Source organism: Cryptomeria japonica, chromosome 11 (assembly GCF_030272615.1).
Source record: "Cryptomeria japonica chromosome 11, Sugi_1.0, whole genome shotgun sequence".
Lineage (NCBI taxonomy): Eukaryota > Viridiplantae > Streptophyta > Pinopsida > Cupressales > Cupressaceae > Cryptomeria > Cryptomeria japonica.
In genome coordinates, this window is record NC_081415.1 from 519,273,487 (window position 1) to 519,291,398 (window position 17,912).

Genomic DNA, 17,912 nt, shown 5'->3' on the forward strand with positions numbered 1-17,912 from the left:
TGATTAATGAAGGGCTTAAGAACCTCATTCACGAGTCTCATGAATGTACTAGGGGTGTTGGAAAGTCCAAATGCATAACCATCCACTCAAATAGGCCTTCATTGGTCTTAAAAGCTGTCTTCCATTGGTCTCCATCTCTGATCCTTATTTGGTGATAACCACTTTTCAAATCCATTTTGGAATAATACTTGGCCCCTCCTAGACAATCCATCAAGTCCTCCATTCTTGGCATTGGGAATCTATATCTGATTGTTATCTTATTGATGTCTCTAAAGTCGGTACACAACCTCCATGTTCCTTCCTTAGGAGCTAGTATTGCAAGGATTGCACAGGGACTTATGCTCTTCCTAATGAACCCTTTCTCAAGCAATTCTTGGATCTGTCTTGCAACTTCTGCATTTTGTTCAGGAATAAGCTTGTATGTTGCCTTATTGGGTAGTGTAGCACTTGGTATGAGATCAATACAATGATTGATTTCCCTTTGAGGGGGTAAGAAATTGGTACTGTCTACAACTATTCCCTTATACCGGTCTAGCATATTTTGAACTTCTTTAGGACCTACTTTCCTTTATGTCTCTTGGTTCTTAGGTTGCTTCATAGTTTTCGTCCTAGGCTTGACAACTATTGCAAAACAAGGAGTATCCTTCTCCTTAAAACCTTTCATGAACTCTTTCTCATCCACTAGCATGACAGTAGTCACAATTTGCTTATCCTTACTGTCATCCGGAAGAGGTGTCATAGTGAGGTTCACCCCATTGTTGGTGATGGCGTAAAAATTCTTCCTTCCCTCATGTCTAGCATCTACATCATATTGCCAAGGCCTACCTAGTAGCAGATGACAAGCATCCATTTCTACTACATCACACAACACCCTATCTTTGTATTCACCTATTGAAAATTCTACCCAAACTTGCTCACTAATCAGGGCTTGTTGACCTTTGTTCAACCAAGACACTTTATAAGGATGAGAATGAGGTATTGTTTGCAAGTTAAGCTTAGTAACCATTTCAACATAAGCTATGTTATCTGTGGACCCTGAGTCCACAATGACTTTTCATACCTTGCCTTGTACTTTGCAGGAGGTTTTGAAAAAGATTTCCTCTGAGGTGGTTATTTGACGGTTGGCACTTTTTAGAGGGTCCTATTGATCATCAAGAGTTCTCCTTGCTCTGGATCTGCAGACTTTGAAGTTGATGTGTGGTAGGAGGTTGCGTTTTGACTATCTCCTTGAAATTCAAAACCTTCATAGCATTGAAATGGAATATTCCTCCTCGGAGACAACATATGCAATGGAGTTCAAGATAGAACAAGGGCATTTATGAATACCCTTTTGGCTCGTCTACAACATATAAACTTGGACCTAGGGGTTGTTTCAGAAACTACTCCGTTTTTTACTGTTAATTTGCGAACTAGGCCTAATTAAGCTAGTTTTCCAAAGCAAGTGCCAACAGTTTAAATGCCAAACTTCAAAACTCAACTCCACAGGTTGAGACACATCACATAGGGTCCAAATATATAGGTTACAACATCTATATGCCCTATCCAAGTATTAAACACCAAACCCTCAACTCTACTTATGATCACTTGGCCTAACACAAAGAGATGTTAGGCTAGTTTTGCCTCAAAAGTGCTCGAAACTCCACTTCTTGAAAAAATGCCTGAAAACCCATTTGGAGTACACCTAGCCATTCCATTCCACCAATTTTTGGTGATTCACAAAGGTGGAATGGAAAATAACACTCATTAAAATGACCACAACTCCGTCAAATATTAACCAAATTTGATGCTACCAGATGCAAAAGAAAGGTAATTCAATACAAATTCATTTCCAGTTAGTTTCAAACCACCATTAATTCATACAGGTACATGTGAGGCAAAAGAGCAACAAAAACCAATTCAGATTGCAGATGAAATGCTTTATTGATTGTTTTTTCTTTAAACTACATCAAATCCACCAACCAATGGTTTTGATCGATGGATAAAGGATTTTATATGTTTTTCCAACCTTTCCTAACTGTTGGTAACCATATTTTGAATTATAACTCACAAAGCTTCCATTTGGCCTTTGATGACAACATTGACAACAAGTGTAACTTTTGCAACTTTGCACATTATGATATTCCCTATGATCTGATGACTTAACCTATACTCCTAATAACCAAAAATGGTCTAATAAGACCTTGTTACATGATCAAAACAAGAACACAAAGTGTTTTTCACGAAATGGCCTCCTTGAGGCATGAATTTCACTAGGTGCTCTTGCACCAACAACGACCAACTCATTATTGACATATACATTCAGAACTGCAAGCCTACCAATATGCAATTCCAAATTTCTGATATTGGAATTCTTTCTTTCTTTTTATTGTATCCCCTTCTCCAGAGGCTAAAACCCTAGGGTGAGATCAATACATCTCTAATCCTGACTGAGTGGTCAGTTATGAACTCAACTGGCCTAGACCTTGATTTTGACCTCTTCTGAGTTTCTGTTAACCCAGGGTGTTGCACCATTATTTCTTCTAAAAACTTCCTCTTTCTCGGGTTAGAAGATTTAGCCATCTTCAGGGTTAGGGTTTAATCAAGCAGATTGGAACAACAACTAGGGCTTTAAAATGTAGTTTTAACACACCCTATGCACTTTAATTGCTATAGATAGTCGAAGTTCACATAGAGAAGGCAAGACACATGCTACAATGAATGCAATAAGAGTATATGCAATAACCCTATCACATAAACCCTAGCAATGTTAGCAAATGATCTTGGACAAATTCAGAACATATCTAAAGCATTGTAAATGACAAATTGAGCTAAGATGGTGGTGATGTAGCCAAAAGATTTTGGGTTACAACGAGCAATTGAATTGATTAACTGCAGGCATGTAGGCTAGTTTGATGGCAAGAGATAGCCATTAGAATTCGTATTTGAACGTTGGGGCCCAAACAACAAGATCCCTGTTAGTTAGTGACGAATGAGAGATTGACTCGTTGACAACTTTATTATTTTATATTTATTAATGCATGGTAGCTTCGGTAAGATAAATGATTGAATGAGAGATAAATGAAGTCTCTCATTCAATCATTTATCCTATCGATAAACTATTAGGAAAACTTCAAGCTATTTCATTTGATGATCATTCCTCATTTGTATATATCCAATCTACAATATCGATAATCATATCATAGCATGGTATATCGGTTCGCATTATAATTGTGATCATCGATGATTATCGGGTTAACCATGTATCCTGATTTATATCGGATATCTTCCCAACAACAAACAAATAATGATTATTGAATTGTTATCGGGTGGCAAAGTATGACCGCTTAATATATAACTATTAGTTAGTGATTGTGTCGGTTAACTTAGACACCGATTGACATCAATTAAACATACCACATGAATACCGGTTGGCATGGAATGCTAATTTACGTAGACCCCGATTAGTATCGGGCTGGTGATTAATATAAACCCTGGTTGATAGTTATATATCAAAGGGTGCAATCAAGTAGTGTCTTGATCAATCATGTCCATAAGACATGACCGGTCAAGGCATTGCTTGATCCTCCCCTCTTGCATATATATCAATCGATATTTGTGAAGAGGATATTGAAATCGATAAATACTCCTCACCTGCCATACAAAAGAAGATAGTCAGAGTTATAATATAAATAGATACTACATAGATAGAGAGAATACAAATTAGAATACATCTTGCGTATTGAATTGAAAATTGAACATCATTTACATGGTATCAAAGCTATAGTTAAATCGAACCTGAGGCTGTTCAATTTTACGAAAAATTCAAATCAAGCATATATTCAACATCACAATTCTTTCACTGGCTAGCACTATCAGATTTGAAGACAGACTCGGAGGAGGTGATGACTTCTCAGCATGGAAGTTCAAAATTCAAATGATTCTAAAAGAAAATAAAGTCAAATCATTTGTAAAGATTGAAACTGCAGAACCTGAGATTAAACCTGACAAAACAACTTGGAGAGAGGGAAATGAAAAGGCTATTAAAATCATAGTTGATGGGGTAAGAAACAATATTATGCCTATAAGGAAACATGAAACAACCTTCAACATGTTCAAAGCACTTGAAGATTCTTTTGAGATATCTAATGCCAGTAGAACCTTGGCTTTACAAAGAGAAAGAAATCACATAGCCATGATAAAAGGAGAATCAACCAATGCCTACTTCATGCGAATATCTGCCCTAAGGGATGAACTAGCAACCCATGAATATGAGATCCAAAGCAAAGAATTAACAATCATTGCTCTAGATGAGTTGCCTAGCATATGGGAAACATTCATCCAAGGCATCAGTGCAAGGGATGAATTCCCAAAATTCGATAGGCTAAAGGCTGATTGTCTCCAAGAGGAATCAAGGCAAAATAAGAAAGGGATCAAGCAGAAGAATATAGATGAAGATCTCCAAGTTCTAAATATGAACTCAAACAAGAAAAGCAAGCAGAAACAATTCAGGAAGAGAAAAAGTTGTCACGACAAAAACACCTTCAAGAAGGACCTTTCTCAGATTCAATGTTATAGATGTGACAAATTTGGGCACTATGTTGCCAAATGTCCAGAAAGAGCTAAGCAAGCCACATTTGCCAAAACAGGAAAATCTAAAAGGGAAGAGGACTCGAAGAAGTGTGTACTCTATTCAACACTCACAAACCAAGCACCAAACAAAGTTAACTCCTGGGTGATCGATAGTGGCTCATCCAGACACATTACAGGATTCAGAGAAGTACTAGACTCCATGAAAGAGGAGAATGATGAGGAAGTAACTATCGGAGATGACTCTACACATCCAGTCAAAGGAGTTGGAACCTGCACCATCAAACTAAAGTCAGGTGTATCATTACAACTTAAAGGAGTACTATATGTTCCTGGCATCAAGATAAATCTAGTCTCAATATCAACACTGGAGGACAATGGATACATAGTAACCTTCATGGACAATAGAGTATTGGCTTGGCCAAAGAACTAATCCATCAAGAAAGCTAAAACGATTAGTCAAAGACAAGGCTACTTGTATGAGCTATGCACAGAGCCCAACTTAGCCTTAATTCATGAAATTACAGATGCTAGTGAAGTCTGACATAGAAGACTAGGCCACCTAAATTTTAGAGTTTTATCATCAATGGGAGACCTTGTCACAAGTATACCTAAGTTAAAGCAATATCATTCAGAGGCATGCAAATGATTTGCCCTAGGTAAAAATACTAAGGATGCTTTTCATAATAGTACTAGGAAAACAAGTAAAATTTTAGAGTTAGTTCATTCTGATGTATGTGGACCTATGTCCGTACCTTCATTGGGGGGATTTTTGTATTATGTAATATTTGTTGATGACTACTCTAGGAAAACTTGGATCTACTTTCTGAAATGTAAAGAATCAGAAGAGATCCTTAATAGGTTTAAAGAATTCAAATCACTAACAGAGAACTACTCAAGAAATAAAATTAAAACCCTAAGAACTAATAATGGGGGGAAATACACATCATAATTATTTAAAGAGTTTTGTAAAAATTCAGGGATTAAGAGGGAGTTAACAATACCTTATAACCCTCAACAAAATGGGATAGCTGAGAGGAAAAATAGGACAATCGTTGAAGCTGCCAAAGCTATGATTCTTGATCAGAATCTAAATGTCAATCTTTGGGCAGAAGCAACTAGCACTACTATATATATTCAAAATAGATGTCCTCACTCTCATCTTGAAGATAAGACCCCTGAGGAAGTCTTTACTAAATCAAAACCTGATATTAGCCACCTTAGGATATTTGGATGCTCTGTCTATATTCATGTACCTAGGGAGAAAAGATTAAAATTAGAGCCTTCTAGAAAAAGGGGAATCCTTGTAGGATATAGTGAAACCTCCAAGGCTTACAGGATCTATATACCTAGTCAAAAGAATATTGAACTAAGTGGGGATGTGATCTTAGAAGAAGACTTAGCCTTCAAAAGAGTCCAAAGCTCTCTAGACCTTGAAGTCTATATCCCCACCCCTAGCATAGATAGAGATCCTACTCCTGAGCTTCAAAGGGAGAATCGTCAGGAACTATAAGTGAAACTCAAAGTCCACCTAGAGAAAACCTCAAGAAAAGACCACTATGGGCCACCAAGACTGTAGCAGAAGCTCAGAAGTTTGTTGCTCCTTCAGGGACCTTCAGGGAAAGCAAAAGGCCTAATAAATTCACTAGCTATGTTGCCCTTATGAATGATCTCTCTAAAGCCGAACCAAACAATGTATCAAAGGCACTTGAACATCAAGTATGGAAGGATGCCATGTCTGAAGAGTATCAGTCCATTATGAAAAATGATGTTTGGGAGATTGTTCCTAGGCCAACTAAGAAATATGTTGTTTCATCTAAATGGCTTTTTAAGATCAAACATGCTGCAGACGGTAGTATTGAAAAACACAAGGCTAGATTTGTAGCTAGAGGTTTCTCACAAAGGGAAGGAATAGATTATGAAGAAAATTTTGCACTTGTTGCCAGATATACATCAGTAAGAGCTGTATTAGCCATTGCAGCAGCAAAGGGGTGGAAGGTACACCAGATGGATGTTAAGACAACATTTCTAAATGGTGAGATCTTAGAAGAAGTCTACCTAGAGCAACCTGAAGGGTTTGAAATTCATGATGTAGTGTCTCATGTGTGTAGACTCAAGAAAGCTCTTTATGGGTTTAAACAAGCTCCCAGGGCCTGATATGAAAGAATTGACACCTATCTCTCAGGACTAGGTTTCTCTAAGAATGATGCAGATCCTAATCTCTACTACAAAAGAAATAAAGGTGATATGCTAATGTTGATTTTATATGTTGATGACTTATTAATCACAAGAAATGATCATCTTATAGATCAATGCAAGAAAGATCTATCCAAATAATTTGATATGAAGGACTTGAGACTCCTTCATTACTTCCTAGTATTGGAAGTATGGCAGAATTTTGACAACATTATATTAAACCAAGGAAAGTATACCTTGGATATTTTGAAGAGATTCAAAATGCTTAAGTGTAGGCCCATGACCTCTCCTATGGAAACCGATTTACACAAACTTAAAGAAGCAACAACAGAGTCACAACCCACTGACTCTACTCAATACAAACAGATGATTGGGTCCTTGATGTACCTGTTGAATACAAGGCCATATATCTATTATGCAGATAATGCCTTAAGTCAGTTTATGTGTGAACCTAAGGAGGTACACCTGGTTGCAGTAAAACACATCATGAGATACCTATAAGGTACCCTAAACCTTGGTCTCAAATATGAGAAAGTTGATATAAACCTACATGGATTTACAGGTTCATATTGGGCTGGAAGTGTAACTGATAGAAAAAGCACTTCAGGGTGTTGCTTCAGTCTAGGTTCAACCATGATATTTGAGATCAGCAGGAAGCAATCCTTTGTAGCTCAAAGCTCCATCGAGGCAGAATACATTGCAACTTCTATGGCTGCCCGAGAGGCAGTATGGCTTAGGAAGTTGCTTGTGGGGTTGTTTGGAGAACCTATGAAACCCGCTGTTATACATTGTGACAATCAAAGTTGCATAAAACTTTCAGTAAATCTAGTGTTCCATGACAGATCCAAGCATATTGAGATGCCATACCACTATGTGCGAGATATGGTAGACAAAAATGTGATTCAATTAGAATATGTTTGTACAAGATATCAAACGACAGATATTCTGACCAAACCTCTTTCTAGAGTGAAGGTTGATCACTTCAGAAAAGGTTTAGGTAATTTGCTTTGTAATCTGTATTTATATATCAATAAGATGTTTAATGTGTAAAATTCTTTGTCATGATAGGACATTTTGGATTTTATCCCCTGTGTTCATATCTAAGAGGTGACGATCTCTCAAGATAATGAACACTTGTATGTAGACATTATAAGGTGACGATCTTATAATGTCCAAACCAGTTATCATGTTGGATCTCTAGTGTGCCATGGATGAGCCATGACCGTGTTGTGGTAAAACATTTGTATAAGATGTTAGTGCACCTACCACAACTTGGATAAAGATGAGAATTGAATATTTTCTCATATGGTTATCCTTAAGTATTGCGTGTTTAGGCAATACTGGTATCACATGCTTAGGTCATATCCTGCCATCACAAGATTGACATGATGGACATTTTGTATCACGTGTTTAAGTGATACTTCATATCATGTGATTAGGTGATATGATTTCTTAGAAAGTTAGATTGTGTAAAGAATACTAACCATCATTTGAATTGTGATGCTTGATATACTGTTCTCATTTATCTTACCTAGCTAAGAGGGAGTGTTAATGCATGGTAGCTTCGGTAAGATAAGTGATTGAATGAGAGATAAATGAAGTCTCTCATTCAATCATTTATCCTATCGATAAACTATCAGGAAAAATTCAAGCTATTTCATTTGATGATCATTCCTCATTTGTATATATCCAATCTACAATATCAATAATCATATCATAGCATGGTATATTGCTTTGCATTATAATTGTGATCACCAATGATTATCGGGTTAACCATGTATCTCGATTTATATCAGATATCTTCTCAACAACAAACAAATAATGATTATCGAATTGTTATCGGGTGGCAAAGTATGCACCGCTTAATATATAACTATTAGTTAGTGATTGGTGTTGGTTAACTTAGGCACCGATTGACATCGGTTAATATGCCACGCAAACACCGATTGACATCGGTTAAACATACCACGTGAATACCGGTTGGCATGGAATGTGAAGTTACGTAGACCTTGATTAGTATCAGGCTGGTGATTAATATAAACACCGATTGATAGCTATATATCAAAGGGTGCGATTAAGTAGTGTCTTGATTGATCATGTCCATAAGACATGACCGGTCAAGGAACTGCTTGATCCTCCCCTCTTGCATATATATATCAATCGATATTTGTGAAGAGGATATTGAAATCGATAAATACTCCTCTCACCTGCCTTACAAAAGAAGATAGTCAGAGTTATAATATAAATAGATAATACATAGATAGAGAGAATACAAATTAGAATACATCTTGCATATTGAATTGAAAATTGAACATCATTTAAAATATTCACCACTACTTATAAGGTATTTCGGCATTGTGAAATTAATCTTGTCATGCATCTTTGTTCAATCACGCAATCACACAGAGATCGCAACCGTGGATCTACCGCAATGGTATCACTGTTTACTTCTCTTAGAAGGCGGGTCGATAGGACCCACATCCTTATCACGTGGCCCAACCACCTATGTGTCCGAGCCTCTATTGGTCCAAATGTCTGTCTTCATCTCCTGTGTGGCGTACATGCCACATCTGCAACAAAGTTAGGCTTTGTGCACATCTTCAGTCAATCACATAGAATGGTGTCACACCTTATAATCCGACATCTGACAATCCTCCTCTGACAAACCTGGATAAGGAGCTTGAGAATGATTGTAGAGAAAGAGAAGCCCTCTTGTGTTCATTTTTTGATCAATAAATTATGGGATTAACCGACAAATCATCTGGAAAGGCTATATGGGATAAATTGGAGATTCTTAATGAAGGTGACCCTACAGTGAAGATTGATAAACTTGATGGTTACTGAGTGAGATATGAAAACCTGAAGATGGAAGAAGATGAAAAGATTACTGCATTCATAGAAAGGGTAAATGAGATTGTTATGGGAATTGAATGTTGTGGTGGAACTTTGAGCAAAGATGAAATTGTTTCTAAAGTCCCGAGAGCCTTACGTTCGGCTTACAAAATGAATTCTATTGCTATTAATGAATTGAGAACAATGGCTAATACATCTGTGAACAAAGATACCTTGGTTGAGAAATTATCTGCTTTTGAGCTTGAAGAATTTGAACCTTTTGGAGCTGTGAAGTCTGAACCTTCTTTTCATGCATCTGCATTGTCAACTGGTAAGCAAGATTGGAAAGCTTTATATGCAAATGAATTGGATGATATGAAGAGAGAAGATGAAGAATTTGAGCAACTTGAAGCACTATTTCCTAGAAGAGTACCTAAAGGACCAATAGGAAGTAAGTATGAAGGAAAAACACCTTTTAAATGTTTTGCATGTAATAAGATCGGTCATTTTGCATCTATATGTCCTGAAAGGAATTCAAGATTTGAAGAAAGTTTTAAAAGATCATTTAAGCTTAACCTTGGATATCAGAACAAGTATAAGCACAGGAAAAACAAAGACAAATCATGCTACGTAGTGGATGGGGAAGGCATTATTGATTTTGATGATGAACCAACATAAGACTCTGTTATTGGTTCCAACAATGGGAAGGAATGGGTGTTCCTGGCTATCAAGGAAGATATTCCGGCACTGGAAGAGAATGCACCTGAAGATAAGGCACTTGCTACTAAAATTGAAGACAAGGATGAATGGGTAATTGACATCAGATGTTCACATCATATGACTGGAGATAAAGGGAAGTTTCTATCTTTGCATGAATTTTGTGGCGGTCTAGTTAGATTTGGAGATGACAAAGCATGTATGATCAAAGGAAAAGGAACTATATCATTGGATGGAAAGAACAATACTGACAATGTTTATTATGTTGAAGGTTTAAGGCATAATCTTTTGAGTGTAGGACAATTTGTGGATAAGGGATTTCAATTACAGTTCAAGGATGGAAAATGTAAAATCATTAACAGTTCTGGTTTGGAGAATGCAACCGGTACATAGACAAAAGGTAATATATTTCATTTGAACTCCAGTGAGAAGACATGTTTGATTACATAGATTGATGAGAGTTGGCTATGGCATAAAAGGTCGTGTCATGTGAATTTTGATTGCATTGTGAAGATCAGTTCAAGTAAGGCAGTTAGATATATACCTAAGATTATGAAGCCCTATAATCCGATATGTAAAGAATGTCAAATGGGGAAACAAGTCAGAACCTCTTTTAGGAGTATACATGATAAATCATTTGATGTTCTTGATCTTATTCATACTAATTTATGTGGCTCTGTTGGAGTTAAAAGTTTTCAAGGTGATAGATATTTCATGCTAATCATTGATGATTATTCTAGAATGATGTGGGTTACTTTTCTAAAGGAAAAATCTGAGGCATTTGAAAAGTTTAAGATCTTAAGGCTAAAGTGGAAAATGAGACAGGATTGAAGATTAAATGTTTGAGGTTAGATCATGGTGGAGAATTCACATCCGATGAGTTTAATAACTTTTGTGAGAAGCATGATATAAGAAGACAATTTTCTGCTCTTTGGACACCTCAGCAGAATGGAGTTGTGGAAAGGAAGAATATAACTATCTTGGATGCTGCTAGAACAATGATGATGGAAGCTAGTCTACCTCATGTCTACTGGAGAGAAGTAGTGAGCACAATGGTTTATACATTCAACATAGTACATATCAAATGAGAAACTGATAAGACACCTTATGAATTATGGTTTGGCAATACACCTACAATTAAGTATTTTAGAATATTTGGTAGTAAATGTTATATCAGGAGAGATGATACTATTGGCAAATTTGATCCAAGATGTGATGAAGGCATACTTGGTTATTCTAATAAAAGCAAGGCATATAGATGTTATAACAAGAGATTGCATAGAATTGTGCAGAGTGCTAATGTCAAAGTGGATGAGCTGAATAGAGGTCAAATCAGAGTTTATGAGGAGCCGATAGTGGAAATGAGTATATTTGAATCGATAGCACCTTTACCGGAACATAGTGTTGAACCAGTTACTCCGGCAGTATCAGAGAATTCTACAGTAATTGAAGAACATGGAAGAAGAACATAGAGTTAGAGGACACCTAGGTATGTGAAATTGAATCATTCAGAAGATCAGATCATTCTGGATAAGAACAATGGAGTGATAACAAGAAGAAGACTAGCAACTAATGAGGTATGTTTAATTTCACAAGTTGAACCGGTATCAGTAATTGAGGCATGTAAAAATGAATATTGGTTGAAAGCTATGGAAGAAGAATTAGATCAGATTAAGAAAAATAACAAATGGACTTTGGTTTCCCGGCCTAAAAATAAAAATGTTATTGGAACTAAATGGGTTTTTAGGAACAAATTGAATGAGGATGGTCAAGTTATAAGAAATAAGACTAGATTGGTTTGTAAAGGATACTCTCAGAAGGAAGGAATTGATTATGGAGAGACTTTTGCACCGGTAGCTAAGATTGAAGCTGTAAGATTATTTCTTGCCTATGCTGCTCATAAGAACTATAAGGTTTATTAGATGGATGTTAAATGTGCATTTTTGAATGGGGATCTTGATGATGAAGTTTATATTGAGCAACCTGATGGTTTTTCACAATCAGATGACACAAACATGGTTTGTAGGTTAAGGAAAGCTTTATATGGATTGAAACAAGCACCTAGAGTTTGGTATGCAAGGTTGGATAAATATCTTTTGAAGCTTGGTTTTACTAAGGGCAATGCTGACAATAATTTATATTATAAGATCACTGATGATGATATACTGATTATTGAAGTATTTGTTGATGACATTATTTTTGGAGGTGAAGATATGTTATGCATGAAATTTTCTAAAAATATGGAGAAAGAATTTGAGATGTCTATGATTGGAGAGATGAAATTTTTCTTAGGTTTGCAGATTACTCAGATTGATAAAGGTATTTTCATCTGTCAAACTAAGTATGCTAAGGAATTGTTGAAGAAATTTGGTATGAGAGATTCTAAACCGGTAAGTACTCCTATGGTTACAAGTGAGAAATTGACAAGGAAAGATGTTTCTACACCGGTAAATCCTACAAGATACAAATTTATGATTGGAGGTCTACTTTATTTGACTCAGACTAGGCCTGACATAATGAATGTTGTTTGTATTGTATCAAGATTTCAGAGTGATTCTAGAGAAAATCACGAGTGTGCGGTGAAAAGGATTTTTAGATACTTCCAAGGTACATCAGAATATGGTTTGTGGTACTCTAAGGATGATGACTTTACTTTATGTGCATATACAAATGTTGATTGGGCCGAAGATGTTGATGACCGGAAAAGTACTTCCGGTGGAGCTTTCTTTCTTGGAAAGAAGTTGGTTTCATGGATCAACAAGAAACAATCATGTACTTCTTTATTTAGTGCTGAAGCTGAGTATGTTGCTACTGCTACTAATTGTACACAGGTTCTATGGATGAAGCAAATGTTGAAGGACATTAAAGTGCATTGCATTGGACCGGTAGTTATTCACTGTGATAACTCTGGTGCTATTGATATATCAAAGCATCTGGTATTTCATTCTAAGACAAAGCACATATCTATCAAGTGTAACTTTTTGAAGGAAAAGGTGGAAGCAAATGAAGTTAGACTGGTTTATTTGAACACTAAAGAGCAGATTGCATATATTTTCACTAAACCTTTGCCTAAAGAATCATTGGAGTACCTGAGAGACAGATTGGGGGTTTTTGTGCCTCCAATAGAATTGATTGACGTGGTTTGGCATCAGTCCGGTATGCATTATCTGAGATACTTTTCATTCCGACACTGATGTGGGGATGCTATTGATCAGGGGGAGTAGTTAGCATTAAGTTTCCATGGTTTATGTTTTTGCTTTGATATTTTTGTCAGATTTCTGGCATTGATGTCAAAGGGGGACATATATTGATGTGAAAAAGGAAAGTAAAGGGGAGAGATATTGATAGGGGGAGATATATACGTATAATTCAGAGCTTTACAAAGATACCATTCACAGGGGGAGTTTGGTCTTTGGGAGATTGTTGGCTGTCTTCCATTGGGGGAGACTTGTTTGGCATTTTTTGGTGCTTAGATGTTTTTCACATCTAGTGTTGCCATCGATACCAAAGGGGGAGATTGTTGGCCATTTGATATAATTGATTATGTGTTGCATTTATTTTTTGTCATTGATGCCAACACTAGCTGTTTGGATTCTTTACTGACACCCTTCTGGTCTCGGTAGGTTGAGTAGTTTTTGGTTGGATCCGACATGATCCGGTAGGCTCCGGTATGATTTGGTTAATGAATTGGTTTATTCATGATACTCATGTTCATATTTAGTAAGTTGGTTTTTGGTCTGGTGATCGGATGCTATCCTGTTTGCTTAGAAGCTTGGTTTCTGGTTCTAGCGAGAGTTTCACCGACATAGATTTTGATGAAGATTTTTGATGAATTGCATAAGTGGTGTTGGTGCAGCTTTTGGTATGGTTTCTGGATGCTGTTGGTGATCATGTTCGAGACTTGGCAGATGTAGATCATTGTAGAAGTGTGTGGACCTATATTGGCTCCTGGTTGGTCTAGGTTATGGATCGATTTAATGAAGCATGTGGATTGGACGTCTCGATACATTTCCAGGATGTTTGATGTGTAGGATATTATTTGTTTGGTCTAAGGCCGACATGTTTTGTAATTATGTAATTGCCTTATTGTCTGATGGCTGACCTGATTGTTTATGGTCGAGGGTTTGTATATATAGATGTAAGATCTCATTGTAGATACATATGGTAATGGTCAAGGAATGTAATGTGCGAATAATGTAATATCATTCAGGCAAAGGATTTGGTTGATCATTAGAGATCGAGTTGGGTTTATGTAAGAGGATTTAGTCATCTGGTATTGTGCTTAACCGAAACTCTACTCAGGCATAGGAGATTCTATCTTTTGAATTTCAACACTTCTTCAGATTGTAGTCTAGATTTCTATGTAGTTAGTGAGACTCCTTTTGTGATGAGCAGTGTGCTCTAGGTTGTTGGCCTTCCTACAAGTGTAGGCCCCTCAATTGTAACTCACATACTTACTGCATAAGTATTATCTGACTGTGGGTAGGCTTCCCACCGTGGTTTTTCCTTTTACTGGGTTTTCCACGTACAAATATTGGTGTCATGTGGATGGTATTTATTCCGTGATTGTTGTTTATGCTTAATTGGTTTAACTACTATTCCGGTATTTGGTTTAAGCATTCCCGTATTAATGTTTTGGGTTTCGGTATTAAAGTTTTAATTGCTAATGGTTCTGGTAATTTGTGACAACTGATTCACCCCCCCTCTCAGTTGTCTTCCAGTTATTTGAACTGTCTAACAATTAAATCACATTGTGTTGATGATAGTATGCTCTTCATCCAAAACACTAAGGAGGAAATTAAGAATGTGATGGAGATTTTCAATCTGTACTGCTCTGTTTCTGGTTTGAAGTTAGCTCTTCATAAAACTGAGTTTCTTATAGTGCATTATGATCCAGCTCCTCATTGGATCGCTAAGGATTGGAAGAAAATCAAGTATGGTCAAATATCCCGGTACTTGGGAAACCCCTTTGGGCTTGGGGTTTCTCTTTCTGATATGCGGAGCTGGTACCTCAATAAATTGAAAAATAAACTTGACATTTGGAGCTACAAATATTTGTCTTTGGATGGCAAGATCCAAGTTGTAAATCGATTTTTTCTAGCTTCTCATGTTTATTATTCATCATGTTGGATGCCTTCTAATTGATGTTATGACGATTTAATTAAAATAATTTGAAACTTTTTATGGGCTAATTGGAATGGTGTTGTTGGGTTCAAAACTACCTCATGGCTACATTGCATTCAACCAAAAACTAAGGGAGGTTTGGGCTTATTAGATCCCAAGACGCAAGGGGTCTTCTTATCAAAAAAATGGATTATAAGAGTTATGTCTGGGGACGAGCCATGTAAATATGTAGTTATGCAACAAATTGTTATGGCTTCTTGTAAATAGAAATGGTATTTAGTTATTTAGTTGGCCAAAATTCTACTTGCTTCGTTTTTTACTATCAAAGCTTCTTTCCCTTTACAATGAGTGTGGAAAGCTTGGCAACATGCTTTTAAATGTTTAAAGTGGGAAAAGTCACTCTTTACAGTGTGGTTTTAGCTTTGGTTCTTCATCTATCTGGTGGAATAAGTTGGTTCAATACCACGACCAACCCTTAGCTATTTCTTTTCCAAGACAATCTGTTTATCTTTTTTAAAAAGGAATAGAATAGTTTGGGGATATTTGGGATTTTAATATGCTTGATTGGGAAACTTGGCACATCATTAAAAATAATTTTGGAATAGCCAACAATTCCAAAGGGTTCATGATATTTGTTAAATCTTTGGTGCGTGTAGATCTATTGATGAATATTTGTACCCCACTTCATTGTAATTTTTTCAAGGACTGGTCATGGCTATCCAAATATCCTTTAAATTGTTTTCCATTGAAAAAGGTGTATTGGAATCTCCTCCCTGCTATGCCTCTTAACCCCAGACTCAACTTAAAATGAAAATGCAAATTAAAAGAGAAAACTTGGCAGAAAATCAGTGCTCAAGTTTGGAAGTCCAAAGCTGAGGCTAATGCTCAGATTTTGACATGGAAACTCTTGCACTTCAAATTGCCAATGGGCAAAAGATTGAAATATATGAAGGTTCAATTGCTAAGTTGCCCTTTTTGTCAAAAAAAATGAAAATCTGAAACACATATTTTGGGATTGCTCATGGGCTAAGATGAAGTGGAATACAATTTTCAAATATCTCCCTAATATTTTTGGTCAGGTTCTAAGTTGAAGGCAAGTCATTTTGGGGCTTGGCTTACATGATAATGTTGTGGCTAACACAATAAGACAAACTATTTTACTTCATATATGAAAAAATAGATGTTTGGCAATTTTTTCAAAGCAAATTATTAATCAGGAAGCATGAATGCTAAAGTTTTACTTTGACATCATCTTTCAAATTGTTTATTTGTGTTCTTTAATGCAGGGGGTACACAAAGAATAGGCGAAGTCTTCTCAACAATTGGATGCCATCAAATATCAAATTCTCCAACTTCATGAGAAAGATACCATGTGTTCCACGAAGATGCAACAGTTATTGAAGTTTAATGTGTGATTTTGTTGTTGTTATGACTGCTCAAGTTCTTTTGTGTAATGATTTTATGATGAGGTTCATAGTCCTTTTTCAGACCTTTGTTCTGTCAGGATGTATGCTGGTTCTAATCAACCTTTTGTTGAGACCGTTTTTATGCTAAGGGCTGCCCATTCAGTTGTAAATGGTTATGTATTCTTTCTGATATGTAATTTAGGACAAGTTCACTTCCTTTCCTTTTTATTTGGCAACCTATTTGCTATTACTATTTTTGTAACCTTTTGTGTGTTTCAATAAAAAAATACATTTCTTTTCCTTATCCAAATGTATTTTATTATATTTGACTTTTATATTACTCAACATATTAATTAAATCTCTTAAAGAATCGATCAACATCCTTATTCTCATTGCTTAAGCAAATCGCTTGAAGTTGCTTCTGACTTTTCTTTTTGAATACTAATCACATCTTTTTGAGGAATAATTTCTTTTAACAAAAAAAATATCTATTAATCCCACTTTATGCAATGTCTTTACTTTGGTCAACATATAATAAAACATCTCTTTAGTGGATCACAACTTGATAATAACAAACATATTAAATTTCTCCTTGATTTCTTAGAGTTTCTTATTTGATATCAACTTTTGTCTCTAGATTATAACAAGTCGGCCATTATAAGAAGTGACCAAAGCTATTTTTTATTTATTTGATCATTATAAGGATGAGTCTTAATGTACTTTCTATAGTTAGTTGTTAAAGACATTAAGACATTAATACGTTGCTTCTTCATATCATGCTTTTTTTTTGGTTTTGTCATTACATTATGAAGTTAAGGAAGTCACCATGTTAAGTGTATTGATCACTGCTTACGAACATACAATATTTTGTCACCTTTATTTACTGCTCCTACATAGTAGGTATTCTACATAATCACTGAAACTGAGGTAACTTGTACTTTTCTTGATATTCAGATGATGGACCACAATCTAGATACAATGATCTTCGTGATGAACTGAATTTAGTCTACAAATATCTTTCATATTGTTATATCATCATAATGTCATATCATCATAGTCTTATAATATTTT

The 17,912-nt window shown here is 36.0% G+C and overlaps 1 protein-coding gene across 1 annotated transcript in view; it reads left to right on the forward strand.

Annotated features, from left to right (window-relative positions):
• The window catches only part of LOC131070495 (importin subunit alpha), a 136,034-nt gene extending 118,889 nt beyond the window's left edge, over positions 1–17,145 (forward strand). The window contains exon 12 of the mRNA XM_058006057.2: positions 16,722–17,145. The gene's annotated coding sequence lies outside the window, so the exon portion shown is untranslated. The remainder of the gene's footprint in view (positions 1–16,721) is intronic.
• Positions 17,146–17,912: the final 767 nt, after the last annotated feature.